This window comes from Pongo abelii, chromosome 2 (assembly GCF_028885655.2).
Source record: "Pongo abelii isolate AG06213 chromosome 2, NHGRI_mPonAbe1-v2.0_pri, whole genome shotgun sequence".
Taxonomy (NCBI): domain Eukaryota; kingdom Metazoa; phylum Chordata; class Mammalia; order Primates; family Hominidae; genus Pongo; species Pongo abelii.
The window spans coordinates 88,729,257-88,747,257 of NC_085928.1; the positions used below are offsets into that span (position 1 = coordinate 88,729,257).

Consider the following 18,001-nt stretch of genomic DNA (forward strand, 5'->3'; position numbering starts at 1 on the left):
TGTCAATATATAACTAAACATCATTATCCAGGCACAACTTTGCTGTAGAATCCAACATAGCTTAAAATGTTATCATTGGAAGAGTGTTTTTCATTTTTATTAAAAGTGTCTTCTTTGTCATATAACACCAATATTTGTTGATCCTCAGATACTTTTTTTTTTTGCATTTGGTTGTTTTTAAACATAGATGTGCATATTTAATGCCATCTTTTCTCCTGAAAAGCCATAAATTGAAAGTTGTATCTTATAATTAATTACATCTTAGAACTAAGGAAATTTTGATATAGTGAAAATTACAAAGTGCTATAATGTGAATGTATCGCCCAAAATTCACGTGTTGAAACATAATGGCCAATATGTATTAAGAGATGGGGCCTTTCCGAGGTGATAAGTCATGAGGGTGGAACCTTCATGGATGGGATTAGGATCCTTTTAAACAGACTTGAGAGAGTGGGTTTCCTTTCTTCCAGTCTTCTGTCATGTGAGGACCCAGCATTATCCCCTCTGGGGGATGCTGTAACAGGACGCCATCTTGGAAGGAGAGACCAGGCCCTCAACAGACAAACTTGCCAGCACCTGGATCTTGGAATTCCCTGCTTCCAGAACTATGATAAATTTCTGTTCTTTATAAACGACTGTCTCAGGTATTTTCTTATAGCAGCACAAAGAAAGACAAGGCTATTCCTTTTTGTTAGTTCTGCTTTAACTTTATATTCAGGCTTACAAGACCAGCATGTAGGAGGCTTTTCAGTTTCTTAGGGATTTTACCTACAATTAGAATAACTTTCTGTTCGATGGCAGTAATGCCTCCCTTTTGTCTACGCTCTATGGTTCAGTCAACTAGATAGAAAATTTAATGCATGTTTCCAAATAATACCTTAATTTTTTATTCCAAATAATTGTCAAATTTTTATTATGTAGATTGTCATATAAATTTTTTTATTCAAAATGGAAGCAGCACCGTGAATTTCAGTGTCCCCTTTGACCATCTCAACACTGTGCTGTATATATGTTTTGGTCTGGAACTCATAGATTATCATTTTTAAAATATTCATCTGAGATCTTTTTCTAGTTATTCTTAATATGTATGAACCTGTAGAAAATATATAATAAACAGTACGGAAAGTATGTGTGTTTGGAGTTGCATGAAGGGTATCACACTTTTCTTTGAAAGCTTGGTGAGATCTGTCCATAAAATATCCTGGCCTGGTACATATTTTTTTCTTTGCAGTAGCTAGGAAAAGGGAAGGAGGAGATAGTTCTTTAACTTCATTTTAGTTATAGTCATTGCTCTATTCACATTTTCTATTGCTTCTTAAGATAGTTTCATTAATTTATTATTCTAGAAAATGATCCATTCTCTCTAGATTTTCAAATTAATTGGTATAAAGTTGTACATGGTATTCTCTTATACATGAAAATAAATCTTTTTAATATTTGTATTGCCTCCTTTTTTACTCCTAAGGTTGATTATATATGATTTCTCCTTTCCCCACTCATGGTCCTATTTGCCAAAGGTTTTTCTATTTTAATACTGCTTCCCTAGAAACAGTTTTTCTCTCGATTTTTTCCTTATTGCCAACAGTGTCCAGTATAAATTTCTACCTTAATTTCATTATTTCTTCTTTCTACCTTTTAAAAATAGTTTTATTGAAATATAGTTCCCATACTACATAATTGACCTGTTTTAAAAATCATTATTTTTTAGTTTATTCTCAAGGTGTACAACTGTCACCACAAAATTATGGAATGTTTTTATCACCCGGAGAAAGAAACCCTATACCCATTAATAGTCACATCCCATTTCCTTCTAACTCCCACAGCTATAGGTAACTTCTGATTTACCTTCTGTCTCTATACATTCACCTATGGTGTAGATTTCATGTAAATGGAATAACACAATATGTGACATGTTGCGTCTTCTTTTACTCAGCATAATGTTTTCAGGTTTATCCATGTCGTATCAGTATTTCATTCCTTTTTATTGCCCAATAGTATCCTCTCATATGGGTGTGCCACATTTTATTCATTCATCAGTTAGTGAACATTTGAATTATTTCTACTTTTTGGCTATTATGAGTAATAATGCTGCTATAACATTCATGTATATGTTTTTATGTAGATGTATGTTTTTATTTCTCTTGGGTGTATACTGAGGGAATCATTTGGTCATATCATAAATTTAACTTTTTGAGGAACTGCCAGACTGTTTTCCAAAGTGGCTAAACCGTTTTATATTAGCATACAGGACACTTCCAATTATCAACATCTTTACTTACTTGTCCTTTTGATTATAGCCATTTTAGTGGGTATGAATGGGATCTCATTGTGGTTTTGATTTGTTGAGCATCTTCCTGTATGCTTGTTGGCCATCTGTGTATTGTCTTTGGAGAAATGCCTATTGAATTCCTTTGCCTATTTTTAATTGGATTATTTGTCTTTTTATTGTTTAGTTGTAGAAGTTTTTCACATATTCTGGATACAAGCACCTTATCAGATAAATGCTTCACCAGTATTTTCTTTCATTCCATGGGTGTCTTTTCACTAACTTGGTGATATTGTTTTCAGCACAAAAGTTTTAAATTTTAATACACTCTAATCTGTCTAATTTCTGTTTTTTTTTATTTGTGCTTTTGGTGTCACCCAGGATAAAAAAGATTTACTGCTTTTTTATCTTACTGTTAAAAGAGTTTTATAATTTTAGGTCTGTGATGCATTTTGAATTAATCTTTGTGTTTGGTGTGGAGGTGGGGGTCCAACTTCATTCTTTTGCATGTGGATATCCAGTTGTCCCAACACTGTTGAATTTTCTACTTTTGTTTTTTAATTTATTTCATTTTAACTTTTATAGCATCATGCATAGAAAGCGTAATTAATTTCTGTCTCTCTTATTCTCTAATAAATGCATTTAAGGCTATAATTTCCTTCTGTGTGGGCATATGGGTACATCCTGCAGATTTTATTATGAATTTTTGCTTTCCCTTTGACTGTTAATGGCTGTTCTTATTGCATTTTAGTCGGTGAATGTGGCCTGTGTTATGTGAGTTCATATTTTATCCAAAGGACATTTCTGTTAAAAAAAAAAAAAAACTATAAAACCCCTTTCTAACCCCATGGATGTATTCTACCTCTTTATTATATCCAACAGAGCTATATGCTTGGTATGTGCTCAATAAATATTTGTGGAAAAACATATGCAGAGCAAGCATTTAGAGGGAATCCACACCTAAGAGTTAGCGTGTTGCTGTGCCAGTAATAATACTTAGTCAGCACTTTCTCTGTGCCAGGAACTCAGATCTAAGTACCATGCCCTCTATTCACCCAGTTAGTCTTCATCACAGTTCCATGAGGCAGGAACTCTTTTTACTCTCATTTTACAGGTGAAAAAGTAGAGTCATTGTAAGGTCAAGCTTGCCCAGTGGTTCACACTGAGAAAGCCAGAGGTGGGGTTTTGAACTGGTCTGGTCCCAGACCCCACTCTCAAAACCAGTATGTTCTACTGCCTCACAAGTGGTCACTTTTCCACAGCATTTATTCTGATTCCTAAACATTTCTCTAATTACTTTGAATGTGTTCAGTGAGAGAAACTCTTGGCCTTTTTCTCACAGTTATTTCTCAAAAATTGCTAGTAAAGAAGTGTCTGCATTTCACTGCCTCTCTAAACTGTGCTCTCAAGGCACTGCAGCCATAGCTTGCCTTTGGGCTCTATAAGCCAGGCACCCATGAAGCTGGCTAGCCCAGGACCTACTGGTTTTAATTTTGTGTGTGCGACAAAAGAGACTTTAAAAGAAATGCAACTAAGCATCTCTCCTGGCTTATGCTGGAGACCACACAAGCTGGGAGAGCCTTGGTTTTTGAGATTGAGTGTGTCAAGATACTACACCTCTGAGAAAAACCAAGTAGATTTTCATGGACTCTTTTCCTTGTGCTTCTCTTGCACATAGAGAAACCTGGTCTTTGGAGCTCTGATTGAAAATAATTTGTTATTATTAGGGATATTTCCTAACCAAAATGACAGCTATTTTTCTCTCCCTATTGAAGATTGGAAAGCTACATCCTTGAATACTTATTGAATAAAAGTTCCCTTCTTTCTCTCATAAAAAGAATGCCTTTTGTATTTTTGTTCCCTTCAGGGAAGTCTCTATGCAGATTCCTTGCAAAAGAGCAATTTAATTTGTACTGTACAATCATTTTCTTGTGGAAAACTAATAAAATACAAATTCCATTTTTCAGCATTAGCTTGTGGCTAAAGGCTTTTGAAAGTTTTATGTAGTATCTGCTTTTCTTTTTCCATTTTTAAAAATAATGATTGAGAGGAAAAGTGATGTAAATGCTCGTATGTATTATGTACATGGTTGATAAAGTATTCCCTTAAGTTTATTGTTTCTCTCAAACAAAACATGTAAGTGAATACTTTGCATGTAACTCTCAAGGCCTTTCACCTTCCTGCAGGTAGATGTGAATCAAGAATGAAGCCAGTGAATCTGTGTTTCTTCCGAGACATTTTACTCACTTTTTTCTGGCAGGTCCAGGATGTCTAGGGTTCTGGTGTTTGCATTTCACTAATTGAAACCCTGGGAGCTGTTCCATTTTGCAGGTCCCCTCAGTAGTAGAAGATGAGCACTTTCATTTGATTGAGATGTTTTATACAGAAACAATCGTAATAGTAGCAGTAGTGATCGGTGACATTTAGTAAGCACCTGTTATGTATGGTGAACTGTACCAAGCACTTTGTATGTATGATCTGCATAACAAGTAGAGAGTTTTTGTTCCATTTTGTACACCAGGGGAAACAGGCAAGTAATTTATCTACAGTCACACAGCTGGGAAATGGAAAGATGGGGTTGGAACCTAGTGAGTCTGACTCCAGTATTAAGTCTTTTGACCACAGTGAGTGACTAGAAGGAAAAGGGGCCTTAGACATGCTGTCCTTCCACACCCTGGATTTTTCAGATGGACATGCCTAGGTTTACTGAGTAGCAAATATGAAGGAACAACATTTATTTTCTCATCTGCTATGAAATCCAGCCGATACTGCATTCGAAGGGAAGATCTATGCTGCCTTGTTATCTGAATGGCCAACTGCTCTCTCACCTTTCTCCCGCACCCTTAAAGCCTGCTTTGCCAACCTATGATCCACCCATTTGTAATCTAGCTTCTGCATTGCCTCCCCCAGCACACCCCGGAAAGAGGTATGCCCTTGCTTTCTTTCCCCTCTTTCCCTATTTTCTCGGCATTCTTCCTCTCAGAACATCTTCCAGCCCCTTTATCTCCTCCTGTCCAAGTTGTAGTAATGAATTCTTGGAGGATGCTTGCACGTGACTCTGTAGCACCTGGATTATGAGAAGGAAGGCAGTGGATAGAGTCCTTTCTTTGACAGTCTGGAGGCATTCACTCTCTTGCTACAAGGTGTAGCTTCAGCAATGACTGACCATTTGAAAATAGAGAAAACTTACCTTTCCAAAGCTAGAGGTCTCTCAATAAAGTTTTCTCACTAAGGTGGTTGAAGAGGAAGGATCCCTCAAAAGAAACATGGTGGAGGTGATACCGCCGGCTGTTAGAGAATCTTTTAAAGAGGCAGCTTTGCCAACCATCTGCTCCAGAGGCCAGCCTCTCCCTATCCACTATCCTATCACTCCTTAAAAACAGTGAGTTTTAATGACATAGAGGTGAGCAGTAAAGAAGCAGCTTGATTCTGAGTCAGATTGTACCCTTGATTCTTGAAGTGTCAATTCCTTGAAAGTGGATCCTTCAAATTCATTTTCTAAGCCACTCCATCATCTTTATTTTAACTCCAAAGGAAGACAATTATTTCAAACGTAAGAGTTATTATCTATTGGAATTCCTTCCAAAGTTGGGGAAGAGGCAGAAAGGCAGAAGTCAGTTTCATCAGAAGGGACTTCTGTCCCTTGCTCTTGGGAAGTCAGGGTTGCATCCCTAACCAAGAAAGGGAGTCACACCCCTTCCCTCACCCTCACCCACCCACTCATGCACTCAGCCTCCGCCTCCAGCATGTCCCAAATGGGGCAACCCTATTTCCCGCCTTTCCATGCCCAGGGGCTCCCACAGGGCCATGCGGGTGATGGGGACCTGACACGCCCCAGCAGGGAGAGGCTCGCTCGGTCCCCGCCCCCTCCGCAGGTGCAGCCCCCTAATCCCCCCGGCCTAGATATCCGGCAGCCTCTAGGAGCCCGGGCTCTGTGATGTAATGCTCTTTTTTCACACTCCCGGCTTAAATACAGATGGAAATTGTTGTCATGTGTTAGAAATGTCGCCAGTAATATAAAAGGCGCAAGCCTGGGCATCTTCTCTCCCTTCTCGCACCATCAGCTGCTCCTGCTGCCAGCACCTCTTCCCTCGAAAAACCGCTCTGTGGTCAGGTGGCCGAGGCGCCCCCAGCTCTCCTAGGAAGGGGTTCGGATCCCACCCCCCCACCCCCGCCTCTCTTTACAGCCGCTGCAGAGCCGAGGACCAGCGTGGTGGGAGGCGGTTTCAGGCTCACAAAGGAAAGGATTAATCTTGGCGATTGGGCTGGGGTTTGCAGGCAAGTACAAGTGGTCCATGATCTCCTCTCGCCACCCCTCCACCGCCCCCTGCCCACCTCTGGATTCGAACGCTCCGCTGCTGGAGGAAGCCTGGGGACAGGCAGGCGGCGGCAGAGGCTCCCTGCCACCGGAGGTTTGAGCTTGGGTTGTGGGAACATCCATGGAGGTGAAGATGCCGTGTGTGGTGTGTGGACCAGGGAGGAGGGGCGGGGAGAAACCCGGCCAGCTTGGGAGGGCCAGATGGCTGCGGCTGCGTTTTAATTCACCAGGCAGGCCCGTTTGGCCAGGCTGGGAGGAAAGGGGAGGGGGGAGAAAAAAAAAATCAGAGGTCAGGGGATAGGGAGAGGCCGGGCTCTGGAGCAGATGCCTGGCGAACAATGGGGCTTTTGAAGGGGATGCTGGAGGAAGTGTGGCGCGCGCTTTGTATTGCCTCCTCCGCATTGCAGGTTGGAATTGGGCAGCTAAATTTTAATGAAGTGCATTCCAAAGTGTGCTCGTCAGCTCGGGCTTTCGGAGCGAGGGGCTCGGCTGAATGGGGACTGGGGGTGGGAGGGGGAGGGGGCCGGCGAAATGAGTTCCTGATGGATGGTAAAGGAGGAGATGAAAGCCTGCTCAGTGTGGAGGGCAGGGGAAGGGAGGGGGGAAAAATCAATACGTCCCCGTGCATATTAATAGGCTCCAGCAGGTGTTGGTAAATGTATGTTGCTGCATTGTTCCGGCGCCCAGGCTGGGGAAGGCGGGGGAGAGGGAGAGCTGCTTCTCCGGGCAGCGCGGTGGGCAAATGCCTTTGCACTTTGGAGGGCTTTGTAAGCTCTCGGGGAAAATAAGAAACGGAAGGGCTGCGATTCTCCTCTGTCCTTTTTCCTATTTCTAAAAGGAAGAATGTACATGCGGAAGGCTTTTTAAGTTTGCTTCCTGGAAATTAACATGTGTATGTTAGAGCACTGTCTTATCTAGGTAAGAGATGTATGTCTGTGGGCATCAGAAAACAGAATCCAGAGTCTGGCTTGCTGAGTGCTTGGGAGCTAAAAGGCTTTTCTCCCTGTCTGGTTCTGTAAGCGAATGGGCCAAACCCGGAAGGCTGGGGGATTTTTGAAGATTCAGGAGGGCTATCCCTCCCTTCCTCTTCCTAAGTCCTAAGTCTAACTGACCTGGGTACCAGGGGGCAGTGGAGTGTACAAGGAAGCTGTCTTGTCCACAGTGTTGGTATATAGACTTTGTCTCACACACAAAGGGAGTGGATTTGTGCCTGAACTAAATTATTTGAGGGTATGTATAGCTTATTTATAAGGATTAGGTATGTTGGGCCCTTTTTTCTTTCCCAGAGTTTACCATGCTTAACACCCTGTCAATTGAGAATCAATTAGGAGACTACTTATGAGTGTGTGCTAGCCAAATAACCCTTGCTGATTTATAGTGTTGTTTGTTTTACTACTCCTCTTGGATGAGTATTCAGTGCTTTCAAAAGATTCGGACATATTTGTTGGGGGTTTCAGTAAAACGGGAAGCTTTTGCATGAGGGCATTGTGACTTTTATATTGAAAATGTAAAAACTCCATATGCACATGGTAACCCACGGAATGACATACTGTCTTTGGGGTTCTGGGAAAATAAATGCATTTCTTAGTTGAGAAAAGCTTGTCTTTTATCATCTGTAAGGCTCATACTTTCTGAAAAACTGTTGTTTTTTGATCACTTGGAAACCTGTATTAATTAGATGTGAAGTTGGAGTCTTTTCGTGATTTAACTTGCACTGAAACTCGTCAACAAGGCGCAGCTCATCACTTGCCAATGAATTTTAGTGCTGTTGAAAGCTTTAGCAGATTAATGGTATCAACAGAGACTTGATTCCTCCATTTCTCAACTGAGCAAACAGAAGCAGTCTGCCCCTGTCTCTCAATGCCTTTCCTCTTTTGGCTTTGGGAAAGGGGATGGGGCAGAGGGAAAGGATTCTTGATGAGGATACTCCTAACTCCTCATCCCCACCCCACCCACCCCAGGGAGTTAAAAACTGAAGCTTACCCATTTGCTTCCCTATGTAGTTTCTTTCTTAGGCTGTATATTTCAAGTTGTATTTCTGTGTTTAAAAAGATGCTTGAGGTTTGGTGTTTGGATTTGTTGTGTTTGTGCTAGAGAGACGTGGAATTGGTCCGTTATTCTTTTTACTCAATTATGGCTCTTAAATCGGTCTGTTCTTATGATTAGACTTGAGGCTCCTCTCCTGATCCTTGCTGAGCAAAAGCATGGGCATGTGTGTTTGATATGAAACCACCCCCAGGGGAGACTAGAGCCTCACTGCCTCTTCAGTTAACTGTGGCCAGAAGAGGCAATTTGTGAGGTGGCCCCTGGTGTGTTCACTGGAACTACCAACCCTGAGTCTAGATTATCTAAAAACTTGGGGCAAAACAGTTTCACATGGGCTTTATTAACAGAAAGGAGCTCTTTGAACCTATACGTTTGATACCCAAGACTGTTTTTGTGATAAACAATTGTATGGATCTTTGACATTCTTGTATATAAGAACAGAAACTATGCCCATGAATTAATGGTGCCATAGAAGTAATGACTATAGCTGATTTTACTGAGACACATCTAGCAAAGGCTTCTGATGAGGCAGCCTCTCCTTTCCCCTTGTTTTCTATTCATTCTTGGCATATGGATGGGGGTAGAGGAGTGGAAAGAGAAGACGGAGAAAATGAGATCTCCATATTTACAAAGGAGCTAAACACCGTGCTTAATTGACACCAGTTATTGAAAAATTTAATTGTAATTTCTCTTTGACCCTGGGCTGCGTAATATAAAGCAGGTGATGTGATACCAACTGAAACTGCCTGTTTAATGATTCCAATAAATACACAGACCCATGCATTATTCTGATGTTGGCTTATTAGGCTTGCATGGAATAGAATTTGGGAGACACTGAGCACTGAAGGTAAAAGGTTTCTAAAGCTGAAAGTAAATATAGAGATGATAGTACTAGAAAAAGCTAAATCAAAGGACACCCCCCCATCAGAATACTGCAGATATTTCTTTTTCTTTGCAACTGTATTTGCATAACAAAATTCTGCTCATTTAGTAATCACCATTTTCTCAGCATGTTTGTTTCTTCCTTTGAAAAAAAACATTTCTTATGTTGATAATCAGACCCCAAATATTTGAATGTAAGCACATCCCTCGCAGTCATACTGACACCCTCTGGCACCAGAAAAACTGTCATAGCATTTTTTGAGATGTCTGGTGGGAAGAAAGCAACAATGCCAGCCATTAATTCAGTAACTCTGCTGATCTCTGTGTCTGATAGTAGGCCAGCTGTTGATGACTTTTAGGCTTTTGAAGTGTTAGAAACACTAAAAATGTAAAGATGATGCCTTCCTTTGCTTCCTAGGTCTTGTTGACAAGTCTCTGCTACTGTTGGCCTTCAGTAAATTTACATGACTAATTTAGGATGTCAACAGTCAGGAAAATTATGACTAAACAATGTTTCTAAATAGTGGGATCTGGGATCTGCCATTTTTTAATTGGTAAACCTGTTTGACAAGTGATTCCATTTGATAAAAATGGCACTCAATCCATTTGCTTTTCAAGAATCTAGTGAGTTGATGACTGATGCCATCTAGATATCTGGTTTGGTTTTGTTTTTTCGAATACAGTCCTTGAGCTGCTGTTGTTGATTATTATTTCTTCATCCATGGAGGGTGACATCCTTAAAGTTTTGAAAGGTGGCCAGATTCAAGAATAAAAACAGGATGGAGAAAATGTTACTTGACTTTTACCAAAATGTTTGAGAAGATCTGAGGCATTACAGTAAAGGGCAGGTCTTGGGCTTGAAAGTGACTCATCAGGCTGAATGATCTTGAGTGAAAAGATTTTTAAATGATTATCTGACCTGAAAGGGGAGGAAAAAAACCCCATATTTCTTTTAATTCCATTCTGTGAGGCTTTTGTTTGTGTAGATTTTTAAATTATTTCTCTTTCAATATCCCAATGTATCTATATCCATATAATGAGATATCAGTATGTATTCCAGTATTTCTATATCTAGTACTAAGTACAATGCTTAGCCAGTAATACACGTTCAGTAAATACTTGAATGAATGGACACATTAAGAACTTTGACCTTATGCAGTCATTATGAAGTTCAAGCTGTTTCCTAGAGTGCTATTGTAATTATCAAAGCAATGCAAAAAAGTACAACTCCTTGAAAAATCATTTTGAAAATAGCAAATGAAACATAGGTTTGTTTGTATTTAATGATACATATTATTTTCCACCAACCAGATAGTTTATCCTATATTCTATTGGAAGTAAAAAAGCATTTAGATTTCTGCTCACTGTTGAATTGTTCTGAAAAGTGGATACTGCTTGCCTGATTAAAGAATCTCCTTTCCCCCCCATCCTTCACAATCTACTAGTCCTTGCATCTGAATTATTGCACTGGGTATATTTCTTTGCCACAATAAAGATTAGATCAGTGGGAATCTACAAATTTGACAACAACTGTATGAAATAACTTGGCTATAAGACAGTAAGTGCTATAATTTTCTCATTAATTGTGGAGTCATGCCAAAGAGAGTTGCTTTAAAAATACATGATTATAGATAGTGACCTGAAAGGGAAGCAAAAAAAGTCTGTAAACATTTAAACTCCTTTTTATGAGGCTTAACACTCCAGTTTATGGATGCTTTTGCTATATCCCTTTCTAACTTGGGACTTTTTAATTTACTACTTATAATTTTACCTGAAGATGACCTTATATTGAGAATAACTTATAATATTTGAGTGCCTACTATGTGGTAGGCGCTTGTTAGGCACTGGGGATCATAGCCCCATCAACAAAATATAAAAGCCCCCTGCCCTCCTGTAGCTTGTATTAGAACCCATCTTAATTTACTTCTAATAAGATCAGGGAATAGGGAATAACGTAGAAATGATTAGTTAAAATGAGATCTTTCCACTATGGGAAGTTTTTTCCAAAAGTTACTGTGGTTGGCAAAACAAAACTTGGGTTGATTGCTTGCAAAAAAGTCAAGCACAATGGAAAAATGCAGCATAAAATTACACACTAGCCCTCAGTGTTTCTGAAGTCCAACTCTCCAAAAGTAACTGCATGTGCGTGTGTGCCTTTGTTTCCCTCCTGACTTTTCTGCACTAATATATATACGCACACAGCTTTTTTCTTTTTTCTTTTTTCTTTCAAAGAAGATGCTATCACACTCTACCTCCTGTTCAGTCAGTAAGTCAATTTCTTTTCCCCATCTGAAATTGACATCTTAATATGTAACACAAATATCCTACCTTATTCTTGGTGACAACCACCTAATGTCCCCAAGTATGGTGGGAAGATGGTATAATATGTTTAACCCTTGCCCTGATGGTGACCTGTTAGCATGTTTCTATTTTTTCAGTATTATTGATAATGCTCTGTTAACTCTCCTTTGCATGCTAGTTCAGTTGCACACTTTGTATTCAGTTACAACTTGACTTTTCTTATTGTCTTTACATCTGGGCAACTTTCCATGTCAGTAGATGCATGCCTACTTTATTCTTTCTAATAATAACTGGAACTTACTTTTGTTAGGTTGCTATGTGCTAGGGCTGGCTGATTTAGTCCTCACAGAAACACTAAGATATATTTATTTATTCAACAAGTATTTATTTAACAACCTTTATGTGCTAGGAACTGTGTTCTGCCTGCCTGGTATATATGATCAACCAAAACAGATGAAGATCCCTTATAGGGTTCATGTTCTAGTCAGGTGAAATCAAAACAGTACATGTAATAGTTGAGTAAATCATTTTGTATATTAGAAGGTGGGACATTATACGAGGGGAAAAGCAGAGCAGAGTAAGGGGGTTGAGTGTGGAGATTGGGCATGTTGCAGTTTTTAAATAGAGTTGTCAAGGTGTCAAGGGTCGACCTCACTGGAAAAGTAACATATAAGCACAAACCTGAATGCATGAGGGAAGGAGCCATGTGCATAACTGGGTAAAAGCCAATCCAGTGCAAAGGTCCGGTGGCAGAACTGGTACCCGCATTTTCAGAGGAACAGCAAGGAGGCCAGAGTGGCAGAAATAGAGTGAACAAGGGTTAGAACTATGGGAGGAGAGGTCAGAGTATAAGGAAGAATGACAGATTATGCTAGATATCTTAGACCCTAACCAACCACACCACCCAGAGTGAAATAGGAGCCATTGCAGAGTCTTGATCCAGGCAGTAACATGCTCTCAATGAACATTTGCAGAGCCTCACTGAAGGTAGTAGGATGAGGTTTTCTGAAGGAGCGGAAGCAGAGAGCACTGACAGGAAGTTGTTATAATCCTGGTGTGAGATTATAGTGGCCAGACCAGAGTAATAGCAGTGGAGGTGTGCAAAGTGGTTATATATATTTTGAGAGTAGACTCATGCCTGATGGACGACCTGAGGGGTGTGAGAAAAAGAGAGGAGTTGAGAATGACTCCAAGGGTTTTGGTTTTTTGCTTTTTAACATGAACAACTGGAAGGACAGAATTGCCATTTGCTAGGGGGGACACTGGGGGCGGGTCATCTCTTAGTTTAAGATCAGGAGTTTCATTTTGACATAGTAAGCTTGACAGTCAGGACTCTCAAGAAGGCAGTAGTTGTAGATGGTGGAGTTCATGGAAAATTTTGCTGTACCATGATTTAGCCCAACATTCCCCAGTTTTTGAATGATGGAAACGGTGATGAAAGGAATATCCTTGCACACATAGCTTTGTATGTATTGTGAATTCTTCTGTAAGTTAAACTCTTGAGAGTGGCATCACTGAGTTAAAGAGAACGCACATTTTAGGATTTGAAATACTCCCGAATTGTTCCACTAAAAGAATTATATAATTTACATTCTCATCAGCATGTGTAAGCGTGTTCATTCTCTTGTTTCTTAAAGTTTTGCTGGTTTGATAGGTGAAAAAACATGGACTTTTTATAGTCTTTACCACAAGTCCATGTTTCCTTTGGCCTTAGAGGCTCTGTCCAGGTTCTGGAAGATGTAGGAATTTATCCTGTCCTGTGAAAGTTTGCCTATCCTGGGCACAGTAGTGATGTAAGTCACATTTGGTAGGACAGACTAATTGCTTGAGGACTTAGCTCTCTGCAAGGATGTAATATATTCAGCATTGTTCAAGCAGCTAATTAAAGACGAATGGAGGGGACAGCTAAGTAGCAGTTTTAAAGTACATCTCCTTTAAAAGGGGAAATTTTGAATTATATCATCCTCAGAAAGAACAGTTTATTCTGACATTTGGACAAGTTTTAATAGCAAGTGTTGAATTAAAATAGTTGGCACAACCAAGATAGTTAAGAGCACCGAGTGAATTCAGATTTCTTTACAGTTATGCAAGGTCAAAGGAGTACCAAGTTGAAATCTTTATGATTTTTTTACCGATTAATCAAACAAATAGTTGTTATGACCCAAGTATGTTTATGAGCCTGATATTATGCTGGGTGTTAAAGATACAAAGATGTACAAAATAGGTTTACCCTCACAGGGGAATTGGTGGTGGTGAGAGACACATACATGGCCAATGACATCCCACTGTCGCATGGGTTGTAAGAGAAGTATGTTAAGGTGCTGGGGGAGCACAGAGACTGATCTGACATTGTCTAGAATTCAGGTCAGGGAAGATTTCATGGTAGAGGAGACATTGGTCATGCGTGTTAAAGGCTGGATGGGAGTTTTTCAGAGGAAATGAAGACATTCCTGGAAGAGGACCCAACCATGTGTATATCAAGTCATAAGAGGCTGGTGTTTCTGGGAAGGGATTAAGTCATGGATCGTTGAATGTGCAATTTTAAGAGTTATGAGACACAGACAGGGGGATGGATACAGAGATGCCAAGGAGCCTGGAACTTATCCTGAGGGCGATGGATGTCTTGGAAGAGTTTAGGAGAGTCACATGGTACTATTTGTTTTTTTTTTTTTGAAAACCACCCTGGCAACCATCTAAAGCAAGGGTCATTCAAGTAGGGTCCTGAGGTCACATTTGGCCCACTGCATGTCGTGGTAAATAAAGTTTTATTGGAACCTGGTCATCTGGTTATTGTATTTTTTTTTTTATGGCTGCTTTTATGCCACAGTGGGAGTGTTGAGTAGTTGTGACAGAGACTACACAGCCTCCAAAGCCTGTTTTCTATTTATTATCTGACCCTTGACAGAAATAATTTCCCAACCCTTGATTTAGGGAATGAAGTTAATGCAGGGGGGTCAACAAGGAAGCTATGGTCAAAGTGAAAGCCCAAGCTAAGGCAAGGAAGATAGGGGAGATACCCAATAAATAAATATTCAGGGAGAGAAAGGACTTGGTGAATACTGGAGCAGGAAGTGCAAGGGAGAGGAAGAGGTCCAAGATGACATGTATGGTCCTAGGAAGGGTGACTTAGTAGACGGGAAAGTCACAAGGGGCATGCAAGTGGGCTGTCCAGCAGAGTGTGGGATCTGTAAGCCTGGGAGTGGCCCAAGTGGTTGTCCAAAATGGTGTGTTTAAGTTTGAACCTGTTTTCATAGTATCTTATTAATAATATAAAAATATAGAAGCACCTTATTTCACTGCCCCATTGTAAGGAAATGAATCCTTCTTGCCATCATTTTAAATCATTCTTAACTATTCAAGTTTCCTGTCTCCCTAGTTTTCTGTCCACATACTGCAGGAAGCCGTCCATGCATACTGTAAACTGTTTACTCTGACCTATCCCTGCTCTGAACCTAGCAACATTAGAAAACTCTTCACTTCCTAGATGGTTCTCTTCTTAAGATAACATTTCTTGTTTCACTATCTAGAATATAAGTTTAAGGATAACTTCAGTGTCTCATACATTTTTGTGTTCCTAGGGTCTGTCGTGAAGTCACAATTTAGGTGTATAAATGTTTATTTCTTAATTACAGAACCCGATAATCAAATGATGGAGCCAGGCAAACTTATCCTGACTCTACTATCATTCATCATTCGTTCAATAAAAATTTATTGAGTATGTTGTATATGCCAAGCACTCTGCAAGGTACCAAGGGTACAATAATTAACAGTTCTTTCCCTTGGGGAACTTTTATTTTAGTAGAGAATGACAGACAGTACGTTGCCCTTTGTACTTTCTTAAGTCCTAGAACTATAGAGCATAATATTGCAAGAGAACTCTGAGATGTTATTTCTGTTCAATCTTCTCATTTTACAGATACTTAACCTGCCCAGAGATATAATTTGAACGACCCATCTCACCAGTAGAGTGGTGAGACTTTCATCTGCATTGCCTAGATTGAAAAATGTGATTTGATTCACACTGAAGGGCGTAGTCACTCATTGTTTCAATGTGCCTTTTATATATGGGGAGTAGTTTGTCATCTTTGGTCAGTGTTGATTCTGAAGGTAGCATTTTTTCTTTTTGTTATTAATACACCCCTACCAGACTTGCCTTTGAATGCAAACGCTCCACCTTAATGGGGTCAAATTTAGGGAGGAATGCTTCACCCTTAGAGCAAATTCTTATCTCATATAACATGCTGCTATCTCTATTCTTGAAAACTGACTATCTATATTCTTGGAAGGCTATCTATATTCTTGGAAAATAAAGGAGCATAGAGTTTCCGGCAGCTTCCCGTTTTCATCGTTACAGGAGTTGAAAGCAACAATTTTCATTTCATGCTTTGAATTGCTTGTAATATGGGTTTTTAGCGAGCCTTTGGTAGGCAGATGAGCCAGCGCTTTGAGGCTGTTCAGAAAAGGAGCCTCTAAGGAAAGCCAGAGAATAGGCTCTAGAGCCTTGGGGAAAGAACCAAATGTGTGCTGGAGAATTGAGATCCAGATGGATCCCAACACTGGGAAGTTGAGCTTCTCTCAGGCTTGCCATACATTTTGTAGAATTACTCCCTGATTGAGTGCTTCTGTTAGTTTCATTGTGTTGTAATGTGAAGAAGGGAGGGAGGGTGTGGTTAATACAGCTGGTCGAGTTACATCTCAATTTCTCGACTTTAAAATGGTAAAGTAGGCTGGGCACCTTGGTTCACATCTGTAATCTTAGCGCTTTGGGAGACTGAGGCGGGTGGATTGCTTGAGTTCAGGAGTTTGAGACCATCCTGGGCAACATGGTGAAACCTCATCTCTACAAAAAGAATAGAACAATTAGCCGGGCATGGTGGCATGTGCCTGTAGTCCTAGCTACTTGAGAGGTGGAAGCTGGGAGGTGGAAGCCCAGGAGGTAGGGGTTGCAGTGAGCTGAGATCGCACCAGTGCGCTCCAGCCTGGGTGACAGAGCGAGACCCTGCCTCAAAAAAAAAAAAAAAAAAAAAAAAAAAAAGTAATAATAAAATAAAATGGCAAAGAAATGCCATATGCATTCAGTAGAAACCATACTTCGAGTATCCATACAACTGTTCTGTTTTTTACTTTCAGTACAGTATTCAATAAATTACATGTGATATTCAAGTTTGTTATAAAATAGGCTTTGTGTTAGATGATTTTGCCCAGCTCTAGGCTAATGTAAATGTTTTGAGCACGTTTAAGATAGGCCAGCCTAAGCTATGAGGTTCAGTAGGTTAGATGCATTCCCAGTAAACCAGTGGTTTATTGGGACATAACTCCAAAGTGAGTCGAGGAGCATCTGTATCCCAATGGCATTAAGAAAAAAGCAGCAAAGTCTTGGGCCCAGCAATATCTTATTGGGTAATGTCAAAGATTTCAAATGAGCTTCAACCCCAACCTCAAAAGCAAAGCCCTTCCACAGCAATAGATAGGGATCTCGGGGCAATTCACCAGGTTGTTCTTACAGTGCCTCTTCCATAATGGGAAAGCAGCAAGCCTTTGGGAAATTTTAGCTTCTCCTGTGAAGAAAAACTCTGCATCAGCTTTTGTGACCTATTACAGGCTAAGGAGAAACCTTCATTCTCCCATACCAGAAGCTTCCCTGTGCCCTGTTTGCATTTTCCAGAATGCAGAATGAAGGTATTGGAGCAAACTGTTCTGCTTGCCAACCAGTGAGAAGGTGTTAAAAAAAAAAAAATCTGTTACTTGCCATTTGAAATTGTTCATGTTCCAACATTTTGTCATTAAGAATATGTCTTGTAGTTTGGGACGGCTTTAGGCAAAATTTTAGTATTTTTGTGTATCTTTGAGAGGTGTTTAATTTCTGTTGTTCAAATCACATTTGTTGAGGCAAATTGTATTCACTTTGAAAATTAACTTGCAACAAAAGTTACTCTTTTTGGTATGCAGTGCTCTGAGTTTCTGCAGTTGCATACAATCATGTAACTACCACTTCATTCAAACTATAGAATAATAATACTATCACCCCTAAAAATCAGCATTCCTAAAATTATTTTTTACTGACCCTTTGTAGTCAATACTTTCTACCTCCTCCAAGCAATTATATCCATTTTCTATTCCTAATAATTTTGCCTTTTTTTCTGAATATCATGTAAATGGGATAATCTAGTATATAAAGGTATTAGATT

At 39.9% G+C, this 18,001-nt stretch overlaps 1 protein-coding gene across 35 annotated transcripts in view; it reads left to right on the forward strand.

Annotated features, from left to right (window-relative positions):
- Window positions 1-18,001, forward strand: part of MAGI1 (membrane associated guanylate kinase, WW and PDZ domain containing 1) — a 678,789-nt gene that overhangs the window by 433,550 nt on the left and 227,238 nt on the right. The window contains exon 1 of one of the 35 annotated variants that reach the window (XM_054550307.2): window positions 6,568-6,678. The gene's annotated coding sequence lies outside the window, so the exon portion shown is untranslated. 35 annotated transcript variants of the gene reach the window in all.